At 41.3% G+C, this 27,035-nt stretch overlaps 1 pseudogene across 1 annotated transcript in view; it reads right to left on the bottom strand.

The window, feature by feature from the left end:
* The window catches only part of LOC147873398 (peroxisomal multifunctional enzyme type 2-like), a 40,491-nt pseudogene extending 18,305 nt beyond the window's left edge, over positions 1-22,186 (bottom strand). Inside the window, exons 1-13 of the transcript XR_015535876.1 lie at positions 20,792-22,186; positions 8,585-8,668; positions 7,925-8,062; positions 7,385-7,529; positions 6,806-6,933; positions 6,455-6,577; positions 5,867-6,066; positions 5,418-5,478; positions 5,181-5,344; positions 3,755-3,876; positions 3,404-3,576; positions 2,841-2,998; positions 1,932-2,093 (exon numbers count right to left, since the gene is read on the bottom strand). The product of XR_015535876.1 is annotated as a peroxisomal multifunctional enzyme type 2-like (transcript). The remainder of the gene's footprint in view (positions 1-1,931; positions 2,094-2,840; positions 2,999-3,403; positions 3,577-3,754; positions 3,877-5,180; positions 5,345-5,417; positions 5,479-5,866; positions 6,067-6,454; positions 6,578-6,805; positions 6,934-7,384; positions 7,530-7,924; positions 8,063-8,584; positions 8,669-20,791) is intronic.
* Positions 22,187-27,035: the final 4,849 nt, after the last annotated feature.

Here is a 27,035-nt window from a genome sequence, read left to right as displayed (position 1 = left end):
ACTCTGTAATCAATAATGAGTACTTCCTGAACGTGTTAAATATTTATGAATACTATATTTTTAGCTTAAAAACAAATGCAAAACAATGTTCATATTTTCATTCTATGTCAGGACATGAGATGTGCCTCTGAACTACAAATTCCAGTTTTCACTTTCCTCACCTTGGTGGACCTCATCACAGCAGGCATAGTGACTGACTGATGCAACCAGCATACATCAGAGCTACTCACTTGTGTTTCTTCCATGACCTTGAACACAGCTACTGTACTGTACTGTACATGTTATCAAGACAACCTTACATGTAGGCTAAAGTGCAAAGTCTTTCCTGCCTCCTTGACAGTGACTCAGCTAGTCAAAAAACTTACTGCTTTTACAAAACAAAGGTTCATTATTCTGTTACACAAAACACACACAAATGGCCATATCATGACTCGGCTCCACCCCCAGCTTCATGCCAAAATTTTTTTCCAAGTCTAAGCCAATTTCTGACCTAATGACATTTTACATAAACAAGTGTAGTGAAACAATGTATTCATGTGACAACTTCTCTTTGTCTCCCACAGTTCACTATTCAAAAAGCACTAAGTGAACTGTACAAATCGTCAAGTTTGTTCCTCACTTTGCCCACTGAAGATGCAAATATCCTGAGAAATTGATTTGCAGATATTTACCATAAGCTGGAAATGTAACTAGGAAAGAGAAAACAAAGAAATTCCATAGAGCTCTTGAGTAACCTCTGAAGACCAACTAGATAATTAAAGAAAATAATTAACCCCTTCAGCCACAGTGAAGGTGCATAATATTCTATCAATCCATTGTTACCTCAAAGAAAACACAACATGTCTCCACGACAACACTAAACTAGTTAATGCTGCTTAGAGAAATAAATTACTGTTTATTCTGAGAGCAATATAAAACCCACATTATATATTCTGTGGGCAAAATGCAGAGATAATGACTGTTACAGCAGGTGGTACATACAGTTACAACTCAGCTTTAAAGGGTTAAAATGGATCTTACTGAAGATGTGATACTAGCAATGCTGTAATGTTTGGGATCTTAACAAAAAGGAAACATAACCTTGTCACTGAGAGTAAGAAATTGCTAGGCTGAACAATGCAGGTTATCACAAGATAACAGAATATCAGTTACACTTTATATCGATTATAAACACAACTTGCAATCTGTAGGCACAAACACCACACAGCTCAGGCCTGCCTCATGGACTTATCTTGAACCACTTGAACACAATCCACAACCTAACACCCAGTATTTTAAAGAACCATTTTAATATTACACTCCCATCTATGAGTTGGTCTCTGAAGCCATCTCTTCCCTCAGGTTTTCCACACAAAATTCTGTACTCATTTCATGTCTTGCTCATGCATGCTGTATGCCCTGCCCATCAGAGCTTTCTTATCATTTTACTAAAAATCCAGACTTAAATCTTATATTTGGCTCATTAAACCCACACTAAATTAAACATTCTCCAACACACAATTACAGAATTTACATCAAAATGTACATTTATATTAAGTAAGCTTTACATTCAAACAACACAGCTCAAATGCTTCGTCTTGTTTAGTAGCAGTGTACTGCATAATCAAATTGCATTTTTCTGTGAGGAACCTGCAATATGTGTGACTTTTTATTTCCACTGCGTAGACATGAAATTTGACACAAAAATTTCATTGGAAAAGCTGAAAGGAAAACAGTACTTGGGAGATCTACACACACACACAGACATTACTAAAATGCACCTTAGAGAAATATGATGTGAAGAGATAGATAGGACTCAACCAGCTCATGACAGAGCATAAGGGCAGAATTATGTGAACGTGACGAAAGGCCAGCAGCAACGAAATTTCTCACCAGCAGAACAACCATAATCAAAGATGATCTTGGCCCATCAGTCAGCCACAAAAACGTACCTTGTGCTGCGGGACGGATGCCTCGGTGAGATCGACATATGCGCCAGATATCACCACGCTCCCCGTCTCTTTCACCTTGGTCTGAAAGTGGATACGGTTCCCCTGTTGCCACATGTCAGTCTGTAGTGTCTGCCCAGGGATAACCGGCTTGCTGAACCGAGCCTGTAAACCAGTGACAGTCATCATTTTCTTCATACCCTCACACTCTGATGGCCTGTGTAGTGCAACGATCTAAACCATATTAATGGGGATATCAGGTTGCATCTCAGTCCAGTTTCTGACTATCCTTCTCAGGCTAATCAGAGTTCTCCTCAGTCCCTCCAAAGAACTTCCAGCATAGTAACATGAAAATTAATATTACTGCCCCTTTCCAAATTCATACCCATTCATTATCCTCTCATTCTATCTGATGCTATATAACCTCTGAAAATGAAACAGATTCATGAAATAACATCATATTTAACAATCTCTCTGATGGAAAAAAAGTACAAAGAACTTACAAAGCAACAAGATGATAAAGTTAAAAAAAAGAGACTGAAATGGTAAAATGTTATGAACAGTCCTCCGGAATTACAACTTAGAAATCTACTATCAAGCCACACCATTGCACCATGCTTCACATGAATATTTTTTTACTTACCATAGGCCTCCCTTAACATATCCACTGTGAATGGGAGTCACGGTTATGAAGTATTCCAACAGGGATGCGAGAAAATAGGAAAGCATGTGGAAAGAATAAGAAAGTACAATGACTGACATCAACTGAACTGTACATCAGACACGGAAGAGGCAAGTGAAAAATGCTGTGAACACAAACAATCCATAGAACAACAGAAAGAGGGTGCTGGAATGTTATCATGAGAATGTGAAAATAGGAAAGCCCCAAAAAGAGATGTTTCTATTACACACCTTTATGGCTTTGAATTTGGTTGGATCATTATCCGCATAATGCTGTAGGACAGCGAACACAGACCGTGCAGGATGGGCCGATCAAATCCACCAAATGCAGCCACATTCGGGTCAATGTGAAGTGGGTTGCGGTCTCCAGACAGTCGGTAGAGTGCAGCCTGCAGGAAATAATGTTGAAGTGAAGAAACATTGACAATTAATTTGTAGGTGTGTTTATGATCTCTCTCCATACTAAATTCTACAGACTTAGCTGCAGTGTTTCATTAGTCATAATTTTCACACACAGCAATAAGTGCAGATTCAAAGCAGTCAGCATTTTCAGTCTACATCAAATAATCTTAAGGATGCACATTTTACAAAGCTCTATCACCACAAATATGTCAAGATCTTAATTAGATTGTGCTTCTTCTCCATATTTTACATGTTAGTACTACTGACAGAAGAAACTAAAAATACATACACAGAATAAGAAAAGTTACATTCACACCCCCCCCCCCCCCCCCCCCCCAAAGAAAAATAACCAAAGAGCCTCACACGTAACATATGCTTCCCTCTATTCTGACCTGATCAAGAGACGTGTGTTGCTCAACAGACAAATCAGGAATCCGCTTTGGTGGTTCTGCTGTTGGCACATCATAGGGTGAAGTACGCTTGTCTGTAACACCCTTCATTCCAACAGCAAATGTTGTCAGCAGGGACTGTGCCACCTTCTCACCACTTTCATCAAATGTCTCCACTGCAATAATGACAACAGACAGCAACTGAATTTGTATCACCTTGAAGACTAGACTTTTAAACCACTTATATTCCCCCTAGCCTAGACAGATCAAAGAAAAAGAGACACGTTACGACTGCACGAACCAAGTTGACAGAAGTTACAAATGGAATGATCATACTGCACAATTTTATCTCACCTTCCACCAGCACAACAGTCCCGGATCCCTTGTCCAACATATCCACCACCTTGCAGTGCACCTCAAGAGTCCCTTCAACTGTTGATGGGACGCAGAACCTCCAAGTACTGCTCACCATGCAACATCTGGCAACATAGCAGCAACACGATCCTCCTCAGTCAACTCCAATTATGTACTCAATCGTTTCTCATTCCTTTGTGCCTCATCAGCAACCCTAAGGTTCATAATCCAATCAGTCTCTACGTCAAAACCACTGAACTATCTTTAAGTTAGCAGAACTTCTCGAATCCATTTAGTGGAAAGAAAGAAAGAAATACTTTATGATATATCTGCAAAAACAACTGAATACTGTCATTTGTTTACATGACCGAGTGGCATGCCAGTGGGAAGCATCTACACTCTGTGCAGCTAACTGAATCAGTGTGAATTCTATCCTCACTCTCTCTATGGTGCAGGATATTCTTTGAAAAACTGACTGTATACTTGGCTTCTTAAAAAATAGAACACTTTCTTTATAGAAGCCAAAGGTTCATCACTGAGTTAACAAAAGCCTGCCATAAGACTAACCTGAGCCAGCTGCATCCAGTTTGCTCCATAGATTCCTATCTCCCAAAGGTCCATCTTAACGCCATCCCACCTACGCCAATGTCTCACCCACAATCTCCTCCCTTCAGGCCTTCTAACCAATATCTTGTAAACACCCCACCCCTCCACAATGCGTTCCGCATGTCCCGCCCGTCTTATCCTCCTCGATTTAATCGCCCTAACAGTATCAAGTGAGGGGTACAGTCCGTGAAGCTCATAATGCAATTTTCTTCCTGCCTCTTAGGTCGAAATATCCTAAACACTCTGTTCTCAAAGACCCTCAATCTATGTTCCTCCCTCAAAGTGGGAGACCCATACAGCACAACTTTTGTATCTTTAGTTTTCTTGATGTGAGATGAGAGGACAAAACATTTTGGACTGAATGATAGCAAGCATTCCCCGAGTCCACACCACACTGCTCAATTACAACTTCACTAGCATAGAATACGACCTGAATGATCCTCCGTTGCACTGAACAGAAAAACAACTCACTGCAGTATTATTTTTGCAGAAGCTGGATCTGCTTTCATTCCATGAGGACCAGCAGACTTTTAATTTCTTCCTCACTGCATGTACAGTGAACTAAACAAGTCAAGTGCGATGGAGACTGGCTATTATATTCGTAATAGACAAAGCACAGGCAGTAAAATGTGCCTTGCGTTAAGATATATGGACATGTTCAGCTGCGAAGGCAAGAAATGCACATACAGAGATGAAAACACAGCAAGAAGATTGTGAGGTGGCTCAGGGTTGCATCCGAAGGCAGGCTTCGAAATGACCGATGCTGAACCTTGCGGTTATCCTCAAAAGAGTCTGCTTATCAAGACATAACCTCACTTACCCTGGCAGGATTGAAATCCCTGCCACTGAACACCTCAGCAGTAACACTAGACTCCATCACGGCAGACACGCCTTGCAACACGAGGAACGTCGGCAACGCAGAGAAGTCTGCGTGGCCTTCATACAGGAATCTCAGGTCACTTGGGTTGGTCACAGTGCTACCAACTGCAATAAAACAAACACATTACTTGTCTGTCACACTGTCACAAACACACGCACATAAGGGCACATTACTCACCTCCCAGTGCATACAGGATCAGGTCATGAGGAGTGTATTGGAACTTTGTCACAACACTCTTCTGGAAAGGAAATCAGGACCTTAAACCATGTTCACAGAATAAGTGTCACCAAGAAGACAAAAGAAGTTCAAGTCTGCACAAAGATTAGCCACCATCAATACTTGGATGGCAGCACCAGCCATTGCCAAAACTAATGTACACCTCATTTAACAAAATACTGGACCTCCAGTGGCGTAAGCCACAACTGAAGTAACGTAAACCACGTACTACAATTATGGCGACGGGCTAAAATCCTGTACACAATAAACAAAATTAATTCTGCTCATTCATACGTCTTATACTACACTCCCTCTATACACCTCCACTGGATGGTGCTTAGACACAGGGGTAACTTGAAGAATTACTATCTGAAAGCATATGCAAAAAACTACATCGAGTCATAACTCACGCCATCAGAAGAAAGCCCAGAGTTCGACTTCATCTGCTCCAGAACGGTCATCAGGGTACCAGATGCCTCCTGGATGGACTCCAATTTAACGGCAGCAGACATATCTGTCACCTTGCCCCAGTTCTCACGTACAGCCTCTGGCGTCACCAGCTCATTCATCTGTGCACGCAGCAGGCCGCCCGGTGAACGCACCAGATAACCTGAAGGTTGTCAGACAAGAACGCATCCTGATGGAAAGTTCTGCCGACACTCAGCACGGGAGGTAAACGGTTCTCTGCTTGTCTATCATTACTGCGCTTCATGGCTATTCCAAGCTGTCTCACTGAAATCAGGACCCTTGAAACATGAATCCGGTCATTCTACCGCTGTTGACACATCTACGGAAGTCCACATGCAGATTCTGCGACTTATCTACGATTGTGATTTGCAGTGAAAAAATCATTTCTGCATTTCACTGAAAGAGCAACAACAGACCCAACCTTCATGACCCTAATGAAATGCAGTCCTGTTTTGGACGGCATCACATGACTCAGAACCAGTGGTGTCGTTACAGGCATCGAGCATATTCCGAACAGGGGTGCCACTGACCCTTACATTTTCCTGCCCAGCCAGCAGCAGACTCGATGATGGAGCCAGTCTCCTCACAGGATTCGTGACACAGCCACGTGACGACTGGCGCAATCAGCTCTGGGCGCAGCTGCGCAAAGAAATCTGTGCAACAAACAAGTGACTTATCAGTATCACATTAGTGTTTATAATCATGAGACAATATTAAAAACTGCTGATAACAGATCTCCAAAACATGAACTATTTATTACAACTGATAATATGACAAAAGGGTGAATATACTTCCAAAATGCACTGTTTGCATCATTTTGATGTTCATTTATTGTAAACAGAAGTGACACACTGTCAGGCTTTAGTATCAGCAGCACCCACCAGGTGGCAGGATGTCTTCAGTAAGCCGGGATGCCGCAGTTGGCACAATCACATTGCAGTGGATGTTGTCCTTCCTGCCCTCTATCGCTAACGTATTGTTCAGACCAACCAGCCCCATCTTGGCAGCACTGCAACCATAAAAAAAACATACATGGACTCCTCCCAAGAAATGCATAAAGCGGCCATCGCTCACACCAACTTTCTTATTTGAGAACAACTTTTCAGCCGCACGAATTACACAGTCCTGAAAGGAAGAGCGACGGTGAATGACGAACTGGAGAGGATGTAGAAGTGACCCTCGGTTATATAACACACTAACCCAGCATCTGTCTTGAGGAACTGTGGGGGAAAACAGTTTCTACCATTTCTGGCAACCAAAGACAAACTTTTATTTTTATAAATAACCAGAATGTTAAATCAATATTTCATAGGCGGGGGGAGGGGTGTATTGTAATTAATACTTTTAAATCCCAAAGATATTCAAAGCAGAACAGATTAATGTCCAAGATATCACGCACACATTATACAAATGATCAATCCTATGAAAGATAAATATACTGAAGTGTCACTAACACCGACCTGTAGTTTGCCTGCCCAAAGTTCCCATATAGACCAGAATTGGAGGATGTCACAATGACACGTCCATACTTTTGTTTACGGAAGTGAGGCCACGCGGCTCGAGTTGCCTTGAAAGCACCTGTTAGGTGTACGTCCTGAATTAAGCCTGCAACAGTAACAAATGATCATTAAACCTCAACAGCACTAGTAACTAGACAAAAAAGCATGCAAAACCATCCCTGAACTCAAGAAATCTACCATAGTCCCTTTTCTTTTGGCCTCCTATACAAAATCAACAACAGACAAAACAGCTTGGCATAGCAGACAGTATTTGTCAAGGTTTTCCTCAGCCTCTCTAGGCAAATGCCATGGACAGTCTCTTGAAACTGGTCAGAACCACAATGAGAATAGACGCTTGTGAATTTTAACTCTTTCAGAATTAGTCTCTGCAGAAAGCAGTTTGTAAGAAGGAAGGAGAAAGAGAAGAGGTGAGAGGACAAACAAGAAACTTACATGCGAATGCAGTAGCAGCCAACAAGCATCATAATGCACTAAACCCACCTTTGTGCCGGATCTCTTCTACAACACTGTCTGCTGCACTGCTACTCTTCCCATCGCCATGGCGACCACCACCAAGGTCATTCACCACAACTGATGCTCCACGCTCCGCAAACAGCAGGGCATATGCTTTACCCAGGCCTGAAACATAAAGTCATGGCTGGTCAGAATTATGAGGAACTGGCACACAAGAAATGATAAGTGGGTGAAACGACACACAGAACTGTTCATTGCAAGAAGTTGTAAGCAAATGCCATGATTAATACGATTATGAGACAATGGAAACAGACAAATGATAAAAGAGAAGGGTATTAACTCACCTCTGCAGTGCACACATCACATGGCATGTGGAGTCTCATCATACTTTAATATTATCATGACAACTTTTATCCATGGAAATGGACACACACAAACTGGTACAATTAAAACTGGAAACATACTGTTGTAGCAGCCCACACCCTTCAATTTCATATTTTTGTCTTAACAAATGAGGGAAAGAACTATATTTTTTTTGTACAATATAGTCATTAATGAAGCTGAAACCGCGAAGACAAGAACGATAACCTAAAATAATTTCGACAAGAATTAAATATTTCCGAAAGAAAGTCTTGCATACTAGAAAAGCGATCAGGCACAAACATTATTTTCGTGTACGATAATCACCTGCACCAGCTCCTGTAACTACAACCACTCGGCCATCGAATCGCAGATCTGTCATGCTTAATAGGGCCCTACAGAAGTCCGAACCTGAAACAAGACGAAGTTACGTGACCAAACACACGGATAAGGTAGTACAAGTGCAAGATTAACCAGTACTTCGTACCTTGTTTACTTTCGTGTGTATAACTGCGAAGTCATCGTCAAGAAATAATGTAACCGTTAAAATTATAATACAACGCACAAATTGCTAAATCTTACTACGTACGATAAATCCGCCGCTGTCTAGTCGTAGACTCCAAGACACAATCCACTACCACGAGATCATCACAGTTTGTGTGCTTGTTTTTTCAGACCTTCGCATCAGATACGGCCAGTCTGCTGTCTGACATAACTGCAAAACCTCTGTACAAGAAATATGTACTGTACTTCAAAACAGGTTACGAAAGTGATCGACGCAATTTCGCTAGTCATTCTTTCCCATATCGATATATTTAGATTAATGCAGTGCTACCAATAGTATCAGTAGATCTAGCGAAAATGTTCGAAAGCAACAAATGGCATTTTACCTGTCTGAATGTAGAGTTCCCAAATTGAGATATTTCCTTGCCCTACTTTCACATTTTATACATTGTATCATAATATCCCATAGAAACTGTACTTACTGCTTTTATTTTTCTTAACTCATGTCACAGTTTTCCTGCCTATGTTATTAATACAGAAAAGAAACATGACTAACTTAAAAGCATGAAGTAACAAGGGGAATATGCTTACTGCCTTCATCACCAGAGAGATCGCCTAATAATGGTGTCAATTTATATTACACTACACTGCGCAATATCCCACAACGCTGTCATCTTCACACTCTTTTCCCATGAGCATCTGCTCTACACAAGGAAGTTAAATCAGCAACTAGGATGTGTCTTACTGAAGAACATTAGGAAAGAGCATGCAAATTGCAACAATGAAAATTAAATGTGATACTGAAAGCTGAATAAAGCTAAAGCAGTGTTAAATGTATTTTTTATAAATTACTATGATATTTTAATGTCCCCAGTCCAAGACTGTGGGATTTCATGTCAGTGACAACTTCAGATCAATTTATAAGATGTCACTAGTAAGATGGGATGTCTTAAAATTCAAGGTCGTGCAGACACATGTTCATGAATTTCTTATCTCATACCATCACACTGACAGTCCCGAGTTTCAGGCACACAAAGTTACAGCACAACAAAAGCATGCGAGTCACAGTAAGAATTGAGGTTCTCACAGTGGCGAGTACGAATATGACTCGTTTTCTGTGTTGTAATGCTACAACCCAGAAGGCAGCCATCTTCATGTGACTCACAATTTATTTATACTTTATTTAACGATGCTGTCACTAGCTGAGACTTTATAATGTCGAGTGAGAGGATGATAGTAAACAGAGAATTGGAAAACATGTGGACAGAAGTGATCATGGCCTAATTTAAGGAACTATCCAAGCATTTTCTGGAGGGACTGAGGAAAACCACAACAAGCCTTCGTCACGATAGCCAGTCTGCAGGCCAAGATCTGAACCCAGGACCTGCCAAACATGTAGCAGGAGTACTAACCATTCAAATATGATGTTTTGTGTGATTCACAAGATACAAACAATTTTATTACACATAATCAACTGGTTACCGTAGTAAACCGACGTTTCGGGAACAAACTCTGTCCCCATCTTCAGGGTTTGTTCCCGAAACGTCGGTTTTACGTGGGCAAGGAACTGAGACAATTGTCTGTATGTCGGATCTCGCGTGGTGGCAGATTTTGAGCAACTTCAATTCTATCTCCGATAATGACAATGACTTCGTGGATTCAAACTTGTTACCCTAAAATATGAAGCCAGCGAATGTGAACATTTGCCAAGTGAACTCTGAAAACCAGAGATGAGCTAAATGTGGAGCGGAGAATTTCCCGAAGCGATGCCTACCGACGCCAGTTCGCGTTCAGTTTCATCAAAATCCGTTCAGCGCTGTTGAGGGCAGCAACCCGAAAGTTCGCTACGCGGGGCATTCTCCTCCTGAGCCAGCTTTATCCACACAACCTACTTCCCTCGCCGGCCCGCGGTAAATTCGAGTAAAGATTCCTGTTAGTCCCCGGGTCTGGATTAATCGAGCAGGGCGAGTTATTAAGCGAACGACCAACATTCCGTAATTCTTTGGCAGGCCCAGCCCTCGCACAACGCCGAAGGCCAGATCACAAATAGCGGTCAAGGTCAGGGAACCGTCTCCATGGAAACAACCGACAGTCGGAGAGACCCAGAAAAACGACTGGCGGCATTTCTCAGGAGCTACAAGAAAGGAATTAGCACGTCTCTCGAGCAACTGACAGTTGCCTACACTTCCGCGAAGGATCATCACCGCATTCCCCAGAAGCTGAGGTCCGAACTCCATCCGAATTAAATTCAGACACTGTGTAAGTTCCACGTATTGAGATTAAGCAGATGTAATATGAGAGCGCCCTCACAGCTCGCAACGCCTCCTGTGATAACAGTTTCCTTATGATGTCATCGCCTGTAACGAGATCACGTGTGAGGTCGCACTCATAAAGAGAATGACATCACGCCACCTTCTTCGATATTATACATAAACTTCATGGTCCCAGGGCGCGTGAACTTGATCTTGTCTTGAGACTGAATAAAACTCTTCATATTATTATCTACAAACTGACAACCTTCAGCTATTTCAATCTGCCCGCCAATCCTACGAAATACTACCAACGTCTGAGGAAGCCGATTACCAACTTTACCTCAGGCACTTCCAAGCGTATTACAACTGCACGACGCACCTTCACATTCTCCCGCCCGCAGTTCACAATCTTCTGTTTCCCGTCTCCTCTCTAACAACGAATGTTTCCTACTGTTTTGTATGGGTGTGAAACCCGGTCTTTCACTTCAAGCGAAAACACAGACTCGGGGTGTCTGAGAAGAGAGCGCTGAGGGTAATATCTGGACCCGAGACGGATGAAGTGACAAGAGCGAGGAGGAAACTGCGTTATAAGGAGATAAGAATTTCGTTCAGAATTTGACTAGCCGACCGACCGAGGGCTGAAGATGGACTCTGCTCCATGCAGCTCGTTCTGGTCAGACTTTTACATCGCCAAGGATGCTGCAATCAATAGGCGTTCGGTGTAACCCAGTTATCGGCAACGTAGTCTGAAATCGGTTGTCAGCTTTACTGCGGGGCGTGGTGGCAACTTAACTTTCACAGAATACATTTTTATACGCCAAGGAACGGGGTCCTGCTCGATGCCTGACAGTCACGAAATTTGCAGGACTCATAAGTTCACTGTCGCTTTCATAAATGCCAGACTTAACCCTCTAAATCCCGAAGCTCGCCTAATTAGACAAAAGTGGTTAGTTGTTTGCGTTTTTATAATACAATATAACGTCTTCTAGATTTAAACACGTCATGCAATGAATGGATTATTACCAGGTTTTTGCGATCTACTTCCCTAGAAACTGCACCAGCGTCTGACATGAGATATTTTCTCAACTCTTCTCTTATCTCGCCTCCTGCTCGAGATAAGGAGTGCGTGTTTGGTGGCGTTGTTTCCACGTCATTACTGAAGTGATAGAAAGTTTTTCCAGATTTTTACTAGGAATCCATCGCGTAACAGGCGACTAATATCAAATCATCACATGTCTCCGGCAAAATGTTTATGTGTGTATAAAACACTCAAAATACTTGGCAAATCAACCCAAATGCATTTTCCGATACCCTTGCGGCACGACAAAGGCGATAATTGAATGTCTGTTCAGTTACGTCATTCTTTGCAACTTCATCAGATACGCGTCGAGACCCGATGCTTCGCCTGAAAGTTAGAAATGGTTCCCGGAAGGCACTCAGGACCCGGAAGATTAAAGTTATTTCCAATAATCACCTTCTTTGCCATATGCACCGACGTCGACCGCAATAAACTTGTAATTAGCGTCCACGATGGCTAAAAGAACGATAGAAAAGAAAGCTTTGTAGTTGAAAGAGATTGGCTCCAACGGCGTTCGGAAAATTCCATTTTATCCAAAATTCGTTTGAAATGCGTTGAAACTCTCGTTGCGTAGGTTCAGGCATGAGTTGAGGTACCAACTTGTTTCTTAGACACCTAAGAACCTCTTTCACGATTGGTGAAATATGACGCGCTGATATACGGTAAGCAAACGATAGTGAAGCGTAACTTTCGCCAGTCGCCATAAATCTGAAGGGAAAAAATTGTCAATCACTCAATAAGTGATATCGTACACAAAGAACACGCACACGAAAATGGGCGTATTTTCTCATTTCATATGGAGACTGTAGAAAACGCTGGAAGTATATACGGGATTCATACAATCGATTTAAACGCAAAAGAAAAATGTCAACCGGATCAGCTGCACCACCGAAAAATTCTAAGTGGGATTTTTTCAAGAGACTCCAATTCTTAGAACCGGTTTCAACAGAAAGACCTACTGCATCTAATGTTGAGTCAGATTCAGCGGCAAACGCACAGTTTGAGACTCGGACTGAAAACAGCGAAGGTTGTCCAGATGAAGCATCGCAGTCCTCTGTACCACAGCCTCCACGACGAAAAAGACGCAACAACAATCATGATGATATTCTTGATAATCTCGTGCAACAGTTAAGTGCCAACACTGATACAGAAATTGAAGACGAAATTGCTTCATTTGGGAACCACGTAAAGGCTCCACGTTTGAAAATACAAGCTAACATTTTAAGTCACTATGAAGTGATTCAGATGGATATGCGAGGAGCAACATGGGATGTCCAACCCAAGTTCATCTGAGGTATCAGCACATTCTCCTATAAGAACTGCCTCGACCCCCGAACCAACCAACATCACAGAATGAAGACAATTGTCATTACATTTGTGACATAATTAGTAATAATACAATATAAGAAACTTAACCGTAACGTGAGCGACAGTTTTTGTTGTTTGTATGTTTTTCCTATTAAACTCAGTGCGTAACCAAACTGCTTTTGATTCAATCTGAAATAACTCCTGAAACTTTCTTCTTCTAATGATAAATGATTCTTTATTAACAGACAGAAAGACCCTTCTTCGCGTCTGGTTTTGAATATTGAACTCGTAGGTTTTCTTTCTTTCTTTCTTTCGCAACAAATAACACAGCAACACATCTTCTTCTTCTTCTTCTTCGAGTAACCTTTTTAGAAGCATTTTTATACTCATTTTTCACAGAATATGTGCACGCGTCTCAACAAAACAAACACTTTGCCGCATGTCTCGGTCGTCACCTCAAAAGTGAGTGGCGGGAAGCTGCGATGAGTCCGTCTCTGTCGCGTGCAGCCAAATTGTACCTTAAGAAGACCCCATAAATATAACTGCAGGTGGTACATATAGTTACCACTGTGCTTCAAAGAGTTAAATGCATCTAAAAATATTTGAGACACGACCTGCAGTTTAACATTCCGTGATAAGAGAACTTTTCCATCACAGTGATCGTGTCGACAGCCATAAAATGCAGACGTCCTCTTCAGGAAATTCTGCCACGAGCTCTCGTACCGGATCCTGCCTGAAGCAAGAAATCGCCGCGTGAACCAATTACTTAGGTCAAGGCCAGCGGAAATCAGGCAGAGCCGTGCGTGAGACGACGCAGCTGCGATAATGATAAAACCTCCTCGTGATTATCTTTTTACAATTCAACGGATTACACAGCGTCGAATGAGAGGAAGACAATGAATAATGAATTAGAAAGGATGTGGAAGGAAGCGGTCGTGGCCTAATTTACGGTACCATCCCGGAATTTGCCTGGAGGGGCTGAGATAGCCGGGCTCTGAGCCGAGATTTGAATCCGGGACCTGCCGAACACGAAGCAGGCCTTTAACAGAATCCTCCGTCTGTCCCAGTGCCAAGCCACACGGATCCAGTCCACGTACTCGCAACTTATTTCCATAAAACCAACCAAAATGGTATCCCCCATCTCCTTCTTGATCTTGCAAGTTGTCACTTTGCCAGAAACATCCTTGCTGTAAGTGAGATTTCAGCTTCTCACAGCGGCAAGTAATCTAGTAGAAACTGGCCGACGTTTCAGAGGTGCTTATTACCTACCATCATCAGGGCGATGAGTGCCCAATGATGCAGGAAGTAAGCACCTCTGAAACGTCGGCCAGTTTCTACTGTATTATACGGCGCGACATCCCGGAGAATTTTCGTCTTAATATTGCAACTCTGACACCAGATTCAATCGACCTACGAGTCCAGTCCGTCGAAACCTTTCACTGCATCAGCACAGCTGAGTGCGATGATGAAACCATTAATTCATTTTATGCCAAATACCCAATGTTTCAAGCTTTTCAACACAAAGCATTCGCCCAAAACGCAAAATGTAGGCGTTTGTGACACTGCATAAATGCCACTGACCAAGTTTCGCGTCGTAAATAATCCAAACACAAGAGAATTATTGAACATACATTAACTTGGAAACATCCAAGTTTCCCAATTAAAATCTGAGGGCCCACAAAATTGAGCCATCGTAGGTTTAGCTTCATGAAAATCTGTAGCCATTATTCAGTCTTTGTATAAATGTATTCAAATACATTAGGACTGTTCTCGTCACGTTATGAGCTCTAGATTTGACTGCGAAAGAAACTATAGAACAGAATGCTTCTTGACAACGTAATAGTCGCTGGGCTATTCAAGAAATCTGACTTCTGGAAAAGTATTCTAGACTTCCGTGGTTTGCCCTATTAGATCACAGCGCATGGAGCATTATATTTGTTATTGACGCTGAGAACCAAGCAACGAACAGGCATCGACGCGCGGCTTGGGAACTGGGCGCTGTGGAATGGGGTTCGTACTCGGCAGGTTACTGGTTTGAATCCAAGCCTGTATGCTCTGCTGTTGTACTTAGTTACTGTGTTTTATGCGGAAACTCTGGATAATAAAGACAGGTGGATGGACTTTCGGACAGGTAGATAGATAGAGATCTGCTCTGCCATAATCTTAAGCTCAGAGGGGGTTCGAAACATTTATTACATGAATAACCATCCCCTAATACATAAAAAGTAAAGATCGAAAGAGGTGTGTTACACATCTAACGCACAGTAAATTTTATTTCAACGACAATTAACATGAAACACCCTGTTTCAGCTCAACCTTCTTTTAAATGGGGGGTCGAGGGTGTGGAGTCGCATAGCGTGTGTCACCAAGCAAGCTACCACAGCTGCAGTTTTAGTAAGTTCACTGTGACAAGAAATTCACGAACGCTAAAATTGTTGAAATAACACGCACGTTGCATTCTGCATTCATGGTCAGTTGCATCGTAACTCAGTAAAGTCCCAAAATTTAAAAAGTTTGCTTGCCGCATTTGAACGTTAAACAGTGAACGAAAGTTCTGACAGCGTACAGAAGTAAAACGCCTGTCGTCATAACCGGCTCTTTTTAAATTCTAAATTACGCATGTCTTTTGAAAATCAGCCTCGAGCACGTGATAAAATAACTCCACCCCACAAAGTCTTCTTGTACCCAATCGGTAATAGTCGCCACAAACCTCTAATTAGATCACGTGGCTAATAAAATATGCTCGGTACGGAATGATTTTCTGGATATGGACACTTGTTCTCGAGTCTTAGCTCTGCCTTCTTCTTCTTCTTTTTATCTTTAAGTTTCATTTTCACTTCTCGGCCTCTTAAAGCCGGGTCCACACTGACGCTCACTGCCATAACATAACAGCGGAAGGCGAAAATGTGGACCCAGGTTTGTGCCCGAAATATTCAACACAGTAATGTCAACGAAATTGACCATGTTTCGCACCCATACCACACAACAGGCAAAATTAGTATTTTGTATACTTTAATCTTCAGGTTCTTAGAAAACAGACGGGAAGACAAAATATTTTGAACTGAGAAGTAGCGAGCATTTCCGGAATTTAATCTCCTCCTAACTTCCTCGTGAGCATCATTTTGAATCGTTATTGTTTTTCCCAAGTATTTGAACTTTGTCGCACTTTCAAAGGACTTATTAGCCTCCTTAATGTCTGTCGCGTACATCGCGGCTATTGGGAGGTTTCGGTTGTCGAATGTCAGAACGCAGATCCGTGGAAAATCCACACATGGAACGAGAGGTAACATCACAATTATTATTGTGTTCCCTCTTGTTTCAGCTCCATCTTTTCCTATTCTCCTTCCCTGTTTCTTCTCCGTACATTTTATTCGTTCGCCGTTATCTGTCTCTGTTTTCCAATGAAACGATTCGAATTCAAAAGAAAAGTTACACAAATAGAAAAGGCATCGCTTACGCCCCACATTTCTGACTACGGTTTACGCCGAGCTCATAAGGAAGTCGGCGTCCGCTGAATTTCCAAGATGATATACAAAGTATATAAGTAACGCCTCCGTCAATCCGGATTGGGGCCTCTTTCAGGCTACTAGCTACGAACTGGGCGTTCGGGCTTCAATTCTTGGCAGGACGGGGGTTTCCTTCCCTTTGCCACAATGTCTGGGGACAACCTAGAATCTAGGTGAAGTTATTATAGGTCCATTAACCTAATTAACCAATCAGAGATTGTAAGAAAAAGTAAATTCTACAGCATCTTCTATGTCACTTTAAATTTACCATGAAACATAAGAGTAAGTTGAAGGATAATATTAAAATGGATTGTAATGAAGTTAAATGTTAGAGAGTGGGTTGAATTTGAATAAGGATAATCTTGTGAAGGCGGTGATGAACCTTTGGATTCAATGAAAGGCGGTGGATTTCTTGAGTGAGTAAGTTGCTATCGGATTCCGATGAAGGACTCTGATCCATGCAAAACAGAAATTAAAAAGTAGGAACAAGAAATAGACACAGCTTATAGCCCTTTTAGTGCAAAAGAATTTGGAATGTAATCGCAATAAACCTTCGTTAGACTCCCGTCTTTTGTTTAGATAGTTCTAGAAGATTTCCGGTTATGTGAAAAATGTGCAGTAGAAGCCCGTACTGACGATGGTTTTGAAGTGGCAGGCTCTAAGCCTCTTTCACAGTCAAAAGTTCTCTCCAGATGACCAATATTCATGGGCTGGTAATCATTATATCATATATTAATTATGAACCGAAAAGTTGAGTCATTATAAAATGGCATCGTTAAAGAATATTAACTTAAAATTCAAAGGAAGGCGACTGTCTTTTGGATATTTTGTCATGCCGTCTGGCATTAATTAATTTCTTTATTTACTGAGACGAGACAACAGATTTCCCGCGAATAAACTTTGTGTTGTTGGACCAAAAATGACCATTTGCTAATTACACGCCATAGTGAATTATGCTTATGGTTAAACACGTGCAAATTAATATACGTCGCCATTACATCCGCTGTACGAACAGGAAGTGGAAGTGTTGACACGCGCGCTATCTGTGTCTGCGAGCTGAAACTAGCTGCGTGCATGGTCTACATCAACATTCTCCTGCCATCTGGCGGACGAGGAACTTCGGGACGTTATTGATTTTTCTGCGCTTGAGGAAGGAAAGGTGGAGGATGACGACTGTGTCCTTGGTTGCAGCGCCGATCAGTGGTCAATCCAGAACGAAAGAAATTTCGTTCTTACCGCCGTGAGAACTTTAGATTCTGCTGGTGTCCTCGAAGAAATGAAACTGTTCTGTCTTGTAACACAATGGACTCGGGCCGGAATAAATGATGTGTTATGTTAACCACGTCCTGGTTAGTGGCGCATTCTGGTGAGGTATTGTCCAGGTTCGAGGCAGTTATAAGACGTGAAGTCTTCTTTCAGGCCCGGCTTACGATCTGTTAAGCTGATTCTGTATTTGATTTTATCTCGGAAACATGAATTGAGTTCCCCCTTTGATTAGAGCTGTATCATTTTCCTGTTACTCTGTATGTGCCTTAACGAAATTCAATTTTGTGTATTTTGTGGTAATATTTTGTGCTTATTCATTAAAATACCTAAAAATACCGTGAATAAATAAACACATCTGTTAACTGAAAGCACGGCATTTGAAGAGGTTGTGAAACAGTTCCCTTCTTCTTTGTAGATTGTTGCCAAGGTGGGTTTGGGTTCGATGAAGGGATTTATGAGACTCTTTTGCTGGGTTCACGGGGTTTAATTAAAGATCGCCTCAGCTGAGGCTTTAGTTATTTATTTTCAGGTGAAAAACAAGTTGACAAACAAGTTACAGAAAAAGACTCCGGACACCTGCAATTTCCCACGATGAGGCGCAGGGGAGGACGGGGAGGGGACCTTGAGACACGATGCACGTGCACTGAAAACAGGGGATCCGGACATAAGGGCTATAGCGATCTAATCAGCGCTGAACGTGGCAACGCTCAGCTACTTAATAAGTGCGTAGAAAAACTTACGAACTACGACTCGTAATTAAAGGACGGTGCAATCTGTAACGATCTGCTATGCATATTATTCCTGACTCACGGCGAAAGATTTGACCTCGGCAGTTCTGACCTCTGTAGAAGTCTGAGGGTTGTAAATCTGTGGCTTCAAACCGACGCTGCTTGATGCCTCCATCGTCAGGGCGATAAGACGACGTGATGATGGAGGCAGGAGGGACCTCCTACCAGACTTCGCGGCGCTACAACGCTGAAGACGGGCGTCTTCGTACTCCCCGCCGTGAGAACGTATTCTAGCTGAGAAAACATTTTCCTTATGCTCTGCGCGCACTACCAAGGTCAAAGCTTTTCTCGTAACAGGCGACAAATCTCCCACAACATTTTCCGATTTAACGGGCTGTTCTCCATTTAGGTTTCTCCGGTCACGGAGCACGGAACACTACGTCTGTGTGTACGTGCTCCATCACGCTCTAAATTTATTTAATTATTTGACTGTACTTTGTAGAAGCTTCATTAAGTTACATCGCAGTAAATTTTACACGTTATTATTTTGAATATTCGTGTTGCATTGAAGTAACGAAGACGACAGTGCATAATTGTTATGATACTTTGACATTCGGTCACAAATTGTCCGGATTTTTTATAAGCATACATTTATTTTAATTCGTACTATCAATTGCCCTGTTTTACATCGAATCTAATAAAAGTAACATAGAAGTCTAGTAACGCGAATACACGTCCACCAACACAACACGAGCAAGTCTTTCGCGGATGAATCTTAACTTTAATTACTGCACAAAAACACGCAGTACGCCTCTGACCTTGAAATTGAGACTAACCGTAAATGTACAGAGGTCAGGACAAAAGCAAAATCAAACACGGAAAAAGCTAATTTTGTTCTTAAACGAATTGAAAAGGGAAGTCATCAAGACGCCGCCTGAGATATTTACTGTAACTAAAATGCATTCGTAATTACCGTGGCACAAAGCACGAAACTTTCTCTGAACTCTTTCGAATTTGGATGATTCCGTTGTCGTAATGGAGTTCCAATTTCGACCGCACAAAACAGAAACAAACTCTCAGAGACAGAATCGAAACAGACGCCACGAGGAATTGATAAAGATGAGGCAATGAAATGTATCAAAGGCGACATTTTAAGCCCCTGAAAATATGACGTCAGGTGGACTTAAAACACAGCTCTCAGTCCAGTATCTTTTATACCATTTTACAATTCATAATTTCAGTTAATACTAACAATTTATCTCGTAAATAGTGACAGAAGTTTTAGCAACATCAATTTCAAAACAACATTTACACAGAATCAAATACGATGTACTAAGTACTAAGATTTGTGTTCATCCATCGCTCAGCGTTTCAGGAGCTCGCTTTGTTTCTAGGATATTGAACGACAGAGAAACAGCTGTACTGAATACATTGCACCACAATTAGAACACACGAGAATTATGTTTAAAAACACACGAAGGTTTGCTCCTAATATAATAGTCAATGCTCATCACAATTTGCTATGCGAGTGCGACGTAGGAGACCTTGGTAGCACGAGATGAAAACGAGGTGATGGTGGCGCCTCTTGTGGAACTGGGAGGAGTCTGGAGTAAGGCGCTCGGTTTTAATTACGTGTTTTTGGTAGTCGCCGTGAAGGTATTTTTACATTTAATTTACTCTAAAGATAAATATTATAAACTGCGTAATTTTAATGTGATTTGTATTGATACTGCTGGAATAAATTGTGTTAACTGGACAAAGTTAAAATTAACATTTTACTGGACGGTAAAGAGGCTAATTGCACTTTCGAAACAAATATATTTTTTTTTAAAAAAACAACATTTCAGACGCTGGCTCTGCTTACAGTATCCTGTAACACTAGAAAAACTCACTGGATGCAGCTCGTCTCAATCCCCAGGAAATATCCAAAAACATGCATCAAGTTAACAACAAAACTTCGTGATGATGAATTGTTGAAGGCGTAGCCCCTCTGCTCTGTGTTCTGGACGTCCTGTGCTCAAGAATTGGACTGCGGATGAGCTGTCCTGGTTTTTGTTAGTTCCTCCAGGTACCTGCAAGCGTAGTACCTTCCGATAAATCACAGATTTACGTACATCATTTTCACAGAATGTCAAAATTCAAATTGAGCTAGTGATGACACGAGTTACCTGAAACCTTTTGATGAACATTAAGCCCTCCATTCCACAATTCTTATACGTGACGTTAAGGCAAATGTTAAAAGTATTCTTGTGATAAAAGTCGAGTTAAGTGACTCATGTATAGTTAGAGAAATTATTATAATAATGAATATTTCAGACATTAAATTTCAGAAACTGGATCCAGGCACTGCTATTACTACAGACACGTGAATAATTTCGGAAAGATTCAGAAAATCTCTTCGGTTAACATTCAACACGTGACATCGCTAACATGAAAATAAATTTAAGGTTGCTAGGTTACAGGTTCAGACTGAAATGGCAGGATTTGTAAGAGGGAACTTCTTGAAAAGCTAAATACTGAATGCATTTGAAGCTGTGAACGAGGGCTTGGTGACCAGGAAATTATTTAAAATTATCAGGTTCATCCTGTTTGGCCAAGGAACGATGCATCCCCATAATTTCTAAATTACCAGATTCACGAATACAACTCTGTGGTCACACAACAGAGGTTTAACAGAAGTTTGTATCATCACACTTCCGTTGCTTGGCCAAAATATCAAAACGTTCTTTCATCATTCCGAGCATTTTTGGTCACCCTGTCAAATTTTTCAATTCTGTACATTCATGAAAGCAAATAATTGACACTTTTATAAGTGCCACAGAGTGTCACAATTAAGAAACCAAAACAATCCCCCTCGTCTGTGTTTTTTAAAGACCACCCATTAGTCTCATCGTATCCGTCCGCGAGTAATTGTCCAAATTACCCGAACCATGTTAATCAAAATCGATGAATCACAACTTCGTAAAATACTGCCCGGACATTTCCATTATAATTTCCACGTCACTTATGTGCATAAGTCGACTCTCCTATTCAAATCCTCACAACCTGGAGAAAATAAGACAGACGAACACGTGTCAATAGGCGACGCGAAATAACATTGAAACGTTTAAAGGACAATTAACTTGGGCAAATCACGAATCATAACCGCACACAGACGAAACAGTGTGACCAAAATGGACGGATTTCCGTCAAAGTAAAACCTAAAACCAATTTCGGGCGTGCATCGTTCTTTGTTTCACCCGCTCGCCACGTTGAGGCACAGGAAATGAGCGGGACCTGTAACAAACAAACAAACAAACAAAACGACTTCTGTAAGAACGGCTCAACAATCATACATTGGAAGTAAGAACACGAACTCAGAAAACTTACCTGTGCTGTTCGTTGACTCCGTGACTCATCTCTTCTGCTGTGCGCATGCGCAGAGTTCAGTAGCCATTTATGATTGCTCATTGCAGTTGTCCGTTTTGACAAGCGCAACTTCGAAGCGACACGACTGCAGGCCATCCACTTCGGCGAACGAAAACGCGGACTAAAATTTATCGAGCTTTTACGACGTCGCAATAAGATCGGAAATGAAACGAGAACACGAAATTCAGATTTGTCGCGCTGGAATGACGGTTCACTGAATCGAAGAACGAAACGTCGGAAACGAGGACCAAACAACGTCGAACCTCTCACCCACCTTTATTCTGTCACTTACCTTTACGCCCGTGCAAGGAGTTCGCCTTCCTGAAAAAAATAACAGCGACACGGATTCGCGGCCCGGAACAACACACGAAACTCCTAATTTGTTCAAACCAAAGCGCGTTATTACGTCGGCGAAGTTTTCGTCGTGCAAAATCCTAACTCCGGCGCCAATTCCGCGATTCTCGCGGACAAACGAAACGCAAAATGTTCGTGTAACTGATCTGCGTTCGATAACGCTGAATTACGCTTTCTTAAGAAAAAACACAATCGATGTCTTTCTCTAACGTCGAATAACCTGTAATTCAGTTCACAGAATAAAACACACAACAAAACATAATATTTCTCTTCAGAATTCCTGACAATAAATAACCTTACAGATTCAGACAAATCTTTCAGCACTGAAGCGAAAGACTGAAGAACCAAAATACGTATTTTGGCTTTACTGAATCTTTTTCCTTGCAATGCGATTTGTTCACAGGAAGAGAATGCAAAAGTTCTTTTTGTCTGTCTCTCCTTCTCGCATTGATTTCATTGGTCGTGCCGACCGAACCTGTCAAGTTGTGCACCCTGTGATAAAAAAAAAACACACAGAAATATCAAACCCTCCTAACTGAACGTCCATTGCCATGGACACAAAAGCTAAGTGCACGCGACCTAACTTGGGCACCTATCGGGGAGGGCAGGGAGGACACTTACAAACTATAAAAAAAGTATAAAGTGCACAGGGTTGCCAACTTGACCTTAACCTAACATGCCCTCAGTCGTGGCGGGCGCCGCGTCAAATACAAGTTGCCTGGCACGGACCGACGTGGTTATCGTTGGCAACCTGGGGCCTGGCTGCTCTGATAAGACCGTGCCTATGCTATGGCGTACAAGATCTGCCGCGAGCACCCAGCCCATCCTCCAGCGGATGGGTCCTCGTCCACTAGGGGTTCGGCCGACACTGGTTTTTTCTCTTAACTTTACTGTTTGCGCGTTGCTCCTCTTGCCATGGTCCCTGGTTCGAAGTCTCTCGCTGGCACAACACAACACAACACAACCACAAATACTCAGAGGGCCGCTTCACTCACACACAGACTTTACACTCTTTCGAAACTCTGAGCCAATCTTTACTGAACACTAAACACTAAACACTTCGAAATCCCTGACGAGCAAATATTCTCTTATATTTCCTGGTTTATCGAAAATCTTACCGCAATGACCAGAGCCTGCCTGCCTGTAATACACCGCGCGATATAACTACGAAATTTCGACATGTCTGTTAGTTCGCGATGAATGCGTGCGCCATCGAATTCGGCAAGTTATATGATCGTGTAACATGGCCTTTTAGTGTGAGAACATCACAGCCATAAACAAATCAATATGGTTACGATTGGCTGGGCATTTAGACAGCATACATAACACGTTGCGTATAAAATATAAGCTGTGGGGGGGGGGAGGCTCTTCAATGGACAGACAACCAATTTTAAAAAGATTTGTTGCTGATGTCTGCAAATCTCAATTTAACAATAACAAAACAGTTTTGGTTTTCCGTGCTCCGTCCACCACTGGTTGCATTCATAAGCTCCTCTGATCAAAAACCTCCTCTTTGCTTGGTTTCGTGATTTTATTCAGTTTCACATAGCGAAGACGGCCGTCCGATGTTTGGTCAAAATGAATTATTTAAAGTTTTGATTCCGGGTCCATGGAATCATCTTTTCTAGCACAGAACAAATTAGAAAACTAAGGCAACGCCTACATAAGTTCATACTCTACAATAACTGAAATTATTCTCGACTCGAAGCATGATGATATAACAACGATGTATCAGTTGAAGGAGTTTCATTTATTTTATTCTTTCCTGTGATTACATCAAGAAGGCCACGCCCAAGGAATTTGAAACCTAGCAGAAAACTTTGACACGGAAACACGTGACACGAGCTAAGGGGCCTCGGAGTGGAGGAGAATATTATTAAAACGGAGTTAAGATCCGAATTTAAGTTAAATGGTTCGGACTAGGAGTAGAATTTCGGTTTTTCTGGTGACGAGAATTAACTTCCGTGTTCTTTTGTGGCAGTGAATTTCCAGAGAACGTTGTAATGTATGAAGACGTGGAAGAGAATCGAGAAGTTGGAACAGGGACAGAGAGCCTCAGCGTCGAGATGTAAATTAATTAAGAGCTCTTATTGATATGTCAGGATAACATAACACCTGATATGGAAGCTGTGTTCAACATTTGCAAACTTCACTGTGGTAATCCTGACCGAAACTTCAGAACAAAACACATTAAATAGAAGGTTCTGTCCAACTACCCATCACAAGTAACATATTTAGCGACATTTTTAATATTATCATACTACTCTTTATAATATTCCTTGAATTTGTGAGTGGGGACGCCTTTGGTCCCATTTATTTACTGTCGTGATTTCGACTGAAGTTCATTCTTAAGCTCTTTCACGAAACGAAATTTAAAATTTGTCTACATTCAAAGAAGCAACGGATGGCAGGGGCACACGAGAACGTACAAATCATGAAAAGTTAGTGTTCGCCGGCCATGCACACAGAAGGAAAGAATTATTAGGTTTATTAGTGAGTTAGTCATGCAGAAAGAATGATAATTTGTACGATTCGTGTGTGGAGTCTGCCATCAAATAACTTTATATCAATGTTTAATTTACGTGACGTCAGCGGATTTGACAGTTACTGCTCTTACTCAGTCACAATCCAAGAACCTTGGCTATAATGGGGAATAATTTGTTGGTGCAGGCGAACATGTTTCAAGTTTTGTACAAATTCTGAACACAATGAACCGAACTTTTTAAACGCACTGCAGTTTAGACTTCGTAGCCTAAGTAGAACAAACGACGGGAGTTTACGAGGAGATGAAAAGTGTTCATGGTTTCCTATCCTGGAAGATGAAATAGTGGAAGAATTCCTGACTCTATGGATAATGGGAATATTTTACGCGAGAGTACAGGAAAAGCTGCAAAGATGTAACAAATCATTTAACGTGTCGACGTAAAGATAAAATGTAACGTAGTTTGAAGGGGTGGAATGGTGCAGACATCCTAAGAAATGAATTTCACATTTCTCAAGTGTAATTAACTTTTTCATTTAATCACAGGAAGACAATTGTCCGTCATTCTATTGCACGAATCCCAAATCCCAGGATCAGCAAAAGAATTGCCCACGACTTAACTTTGGTACATTAGTGCTCACATCATTTTGCAGCTTCGAAAATAAAGTATAATATAAGACACAGTGACTAGTTATGCGCTGAGAAACTGGATAAAAACACGAAACCTTCTGTACCAGCTCGGGAATCTATCCGAGAGCCTTCCGGATGCAACAAGCAGTGAGCCGAGCGAGGTCATTTTACGGTAATGTCACATGTAAATAGCTGATTATAAATATGAAAACAAAACTATTTAATATTAGCAATGACATCTGAGTGCATCGTAACCCTATTTGACTGAAATGTACTCATCAATTTATATGAAACCGAACTGACATAATATTATCACAATAATTATTTAAGTATCTCCTCAAGTGCATTTAAAATTATTTTCATGAAACTACGACAATAACTTTACAATGGGACCACTGAATTTTTAGACTAAATCATAAGAATGACAATCAACAATTAATGTCCTACAGTAATTTGATTCCCAAACGTTCGCCAGAATTTTGAAGAGAAACTTCTAGAAACTTTGCAAAACTCATTCATTATTAATATGTAATATAATTCAGATCAGCTTGAATATTCATGTCGGAAAAATCAAAATGTCTACCACTTTTGCAACTAATTAATTATTCATATTAATGTGTACTCGGTACAGTTCCTATAGGCTACGCGGATTACAAAGCCACTGGTCAGCAGTAATTTTGTGTACGTGCTCAAAAGTCGGCAAACAAATTTAATATTTTGGAAAAGTTCTTCATTTCTGAATGACTTGAATATTTAATATTTCTACATCGCAAAAAGACGCCATAATGGCTACCAACTTCGCACGTAATTTTCCATGTTGGAATGAATATCGTGAATAATGATTTTGCAATTGTTGACCGAGCAACGTGAAATCAAAGTCGAAGTTATTTCAAATCACGAAACTGTTACGACGTTTTTAGTGAACACTTCTTCATTGTTTCACACGACCTAATTTGCACACACCACGAACTACTTTTTATCCAACTATACAAAGAAAAGTGAAGTAGCTTTTGGAAGTGTCCGAAAACATTTAATTTGTCTCTATTAATACGAAATCACAATTAATTTCACGTAAACTATTTAATACAACTTATGGACACTAGTTGCTTATTCTACAATACCAGATTCGTACGCTGTAGGCCAAGATAGACTGCAGGCAGGCTCACGTCTCACCCTTACGAAGGCTAATGGCTCTCTGATGCTACGCGATTAAAAAAATGAAGAGCGATTTCGCCCGTAAGATGTCACCCCACCTGACATCC

This window comes from Zootermopsis nevadensis, unplaced genomic scaffold (assembly GCF_977971745.1).
Source record: "Zootermopsis nevadensis isolate Lab colony 2312 unplaced genomic scaffold, Znev_1.0 Znev_ptg000019l, whole genome shotgun sequence".
NCBI lineage: Eukaryota > Metazoa > Arthropoda > Insecta > Blattodea > Termopsidae > Zootermopsis > Zootermopsis nevadensis.
Note: the sequence above shows the minus strand (reverse complement) of the source record. Positions and strands in the feature narration are given on the sequence as shown.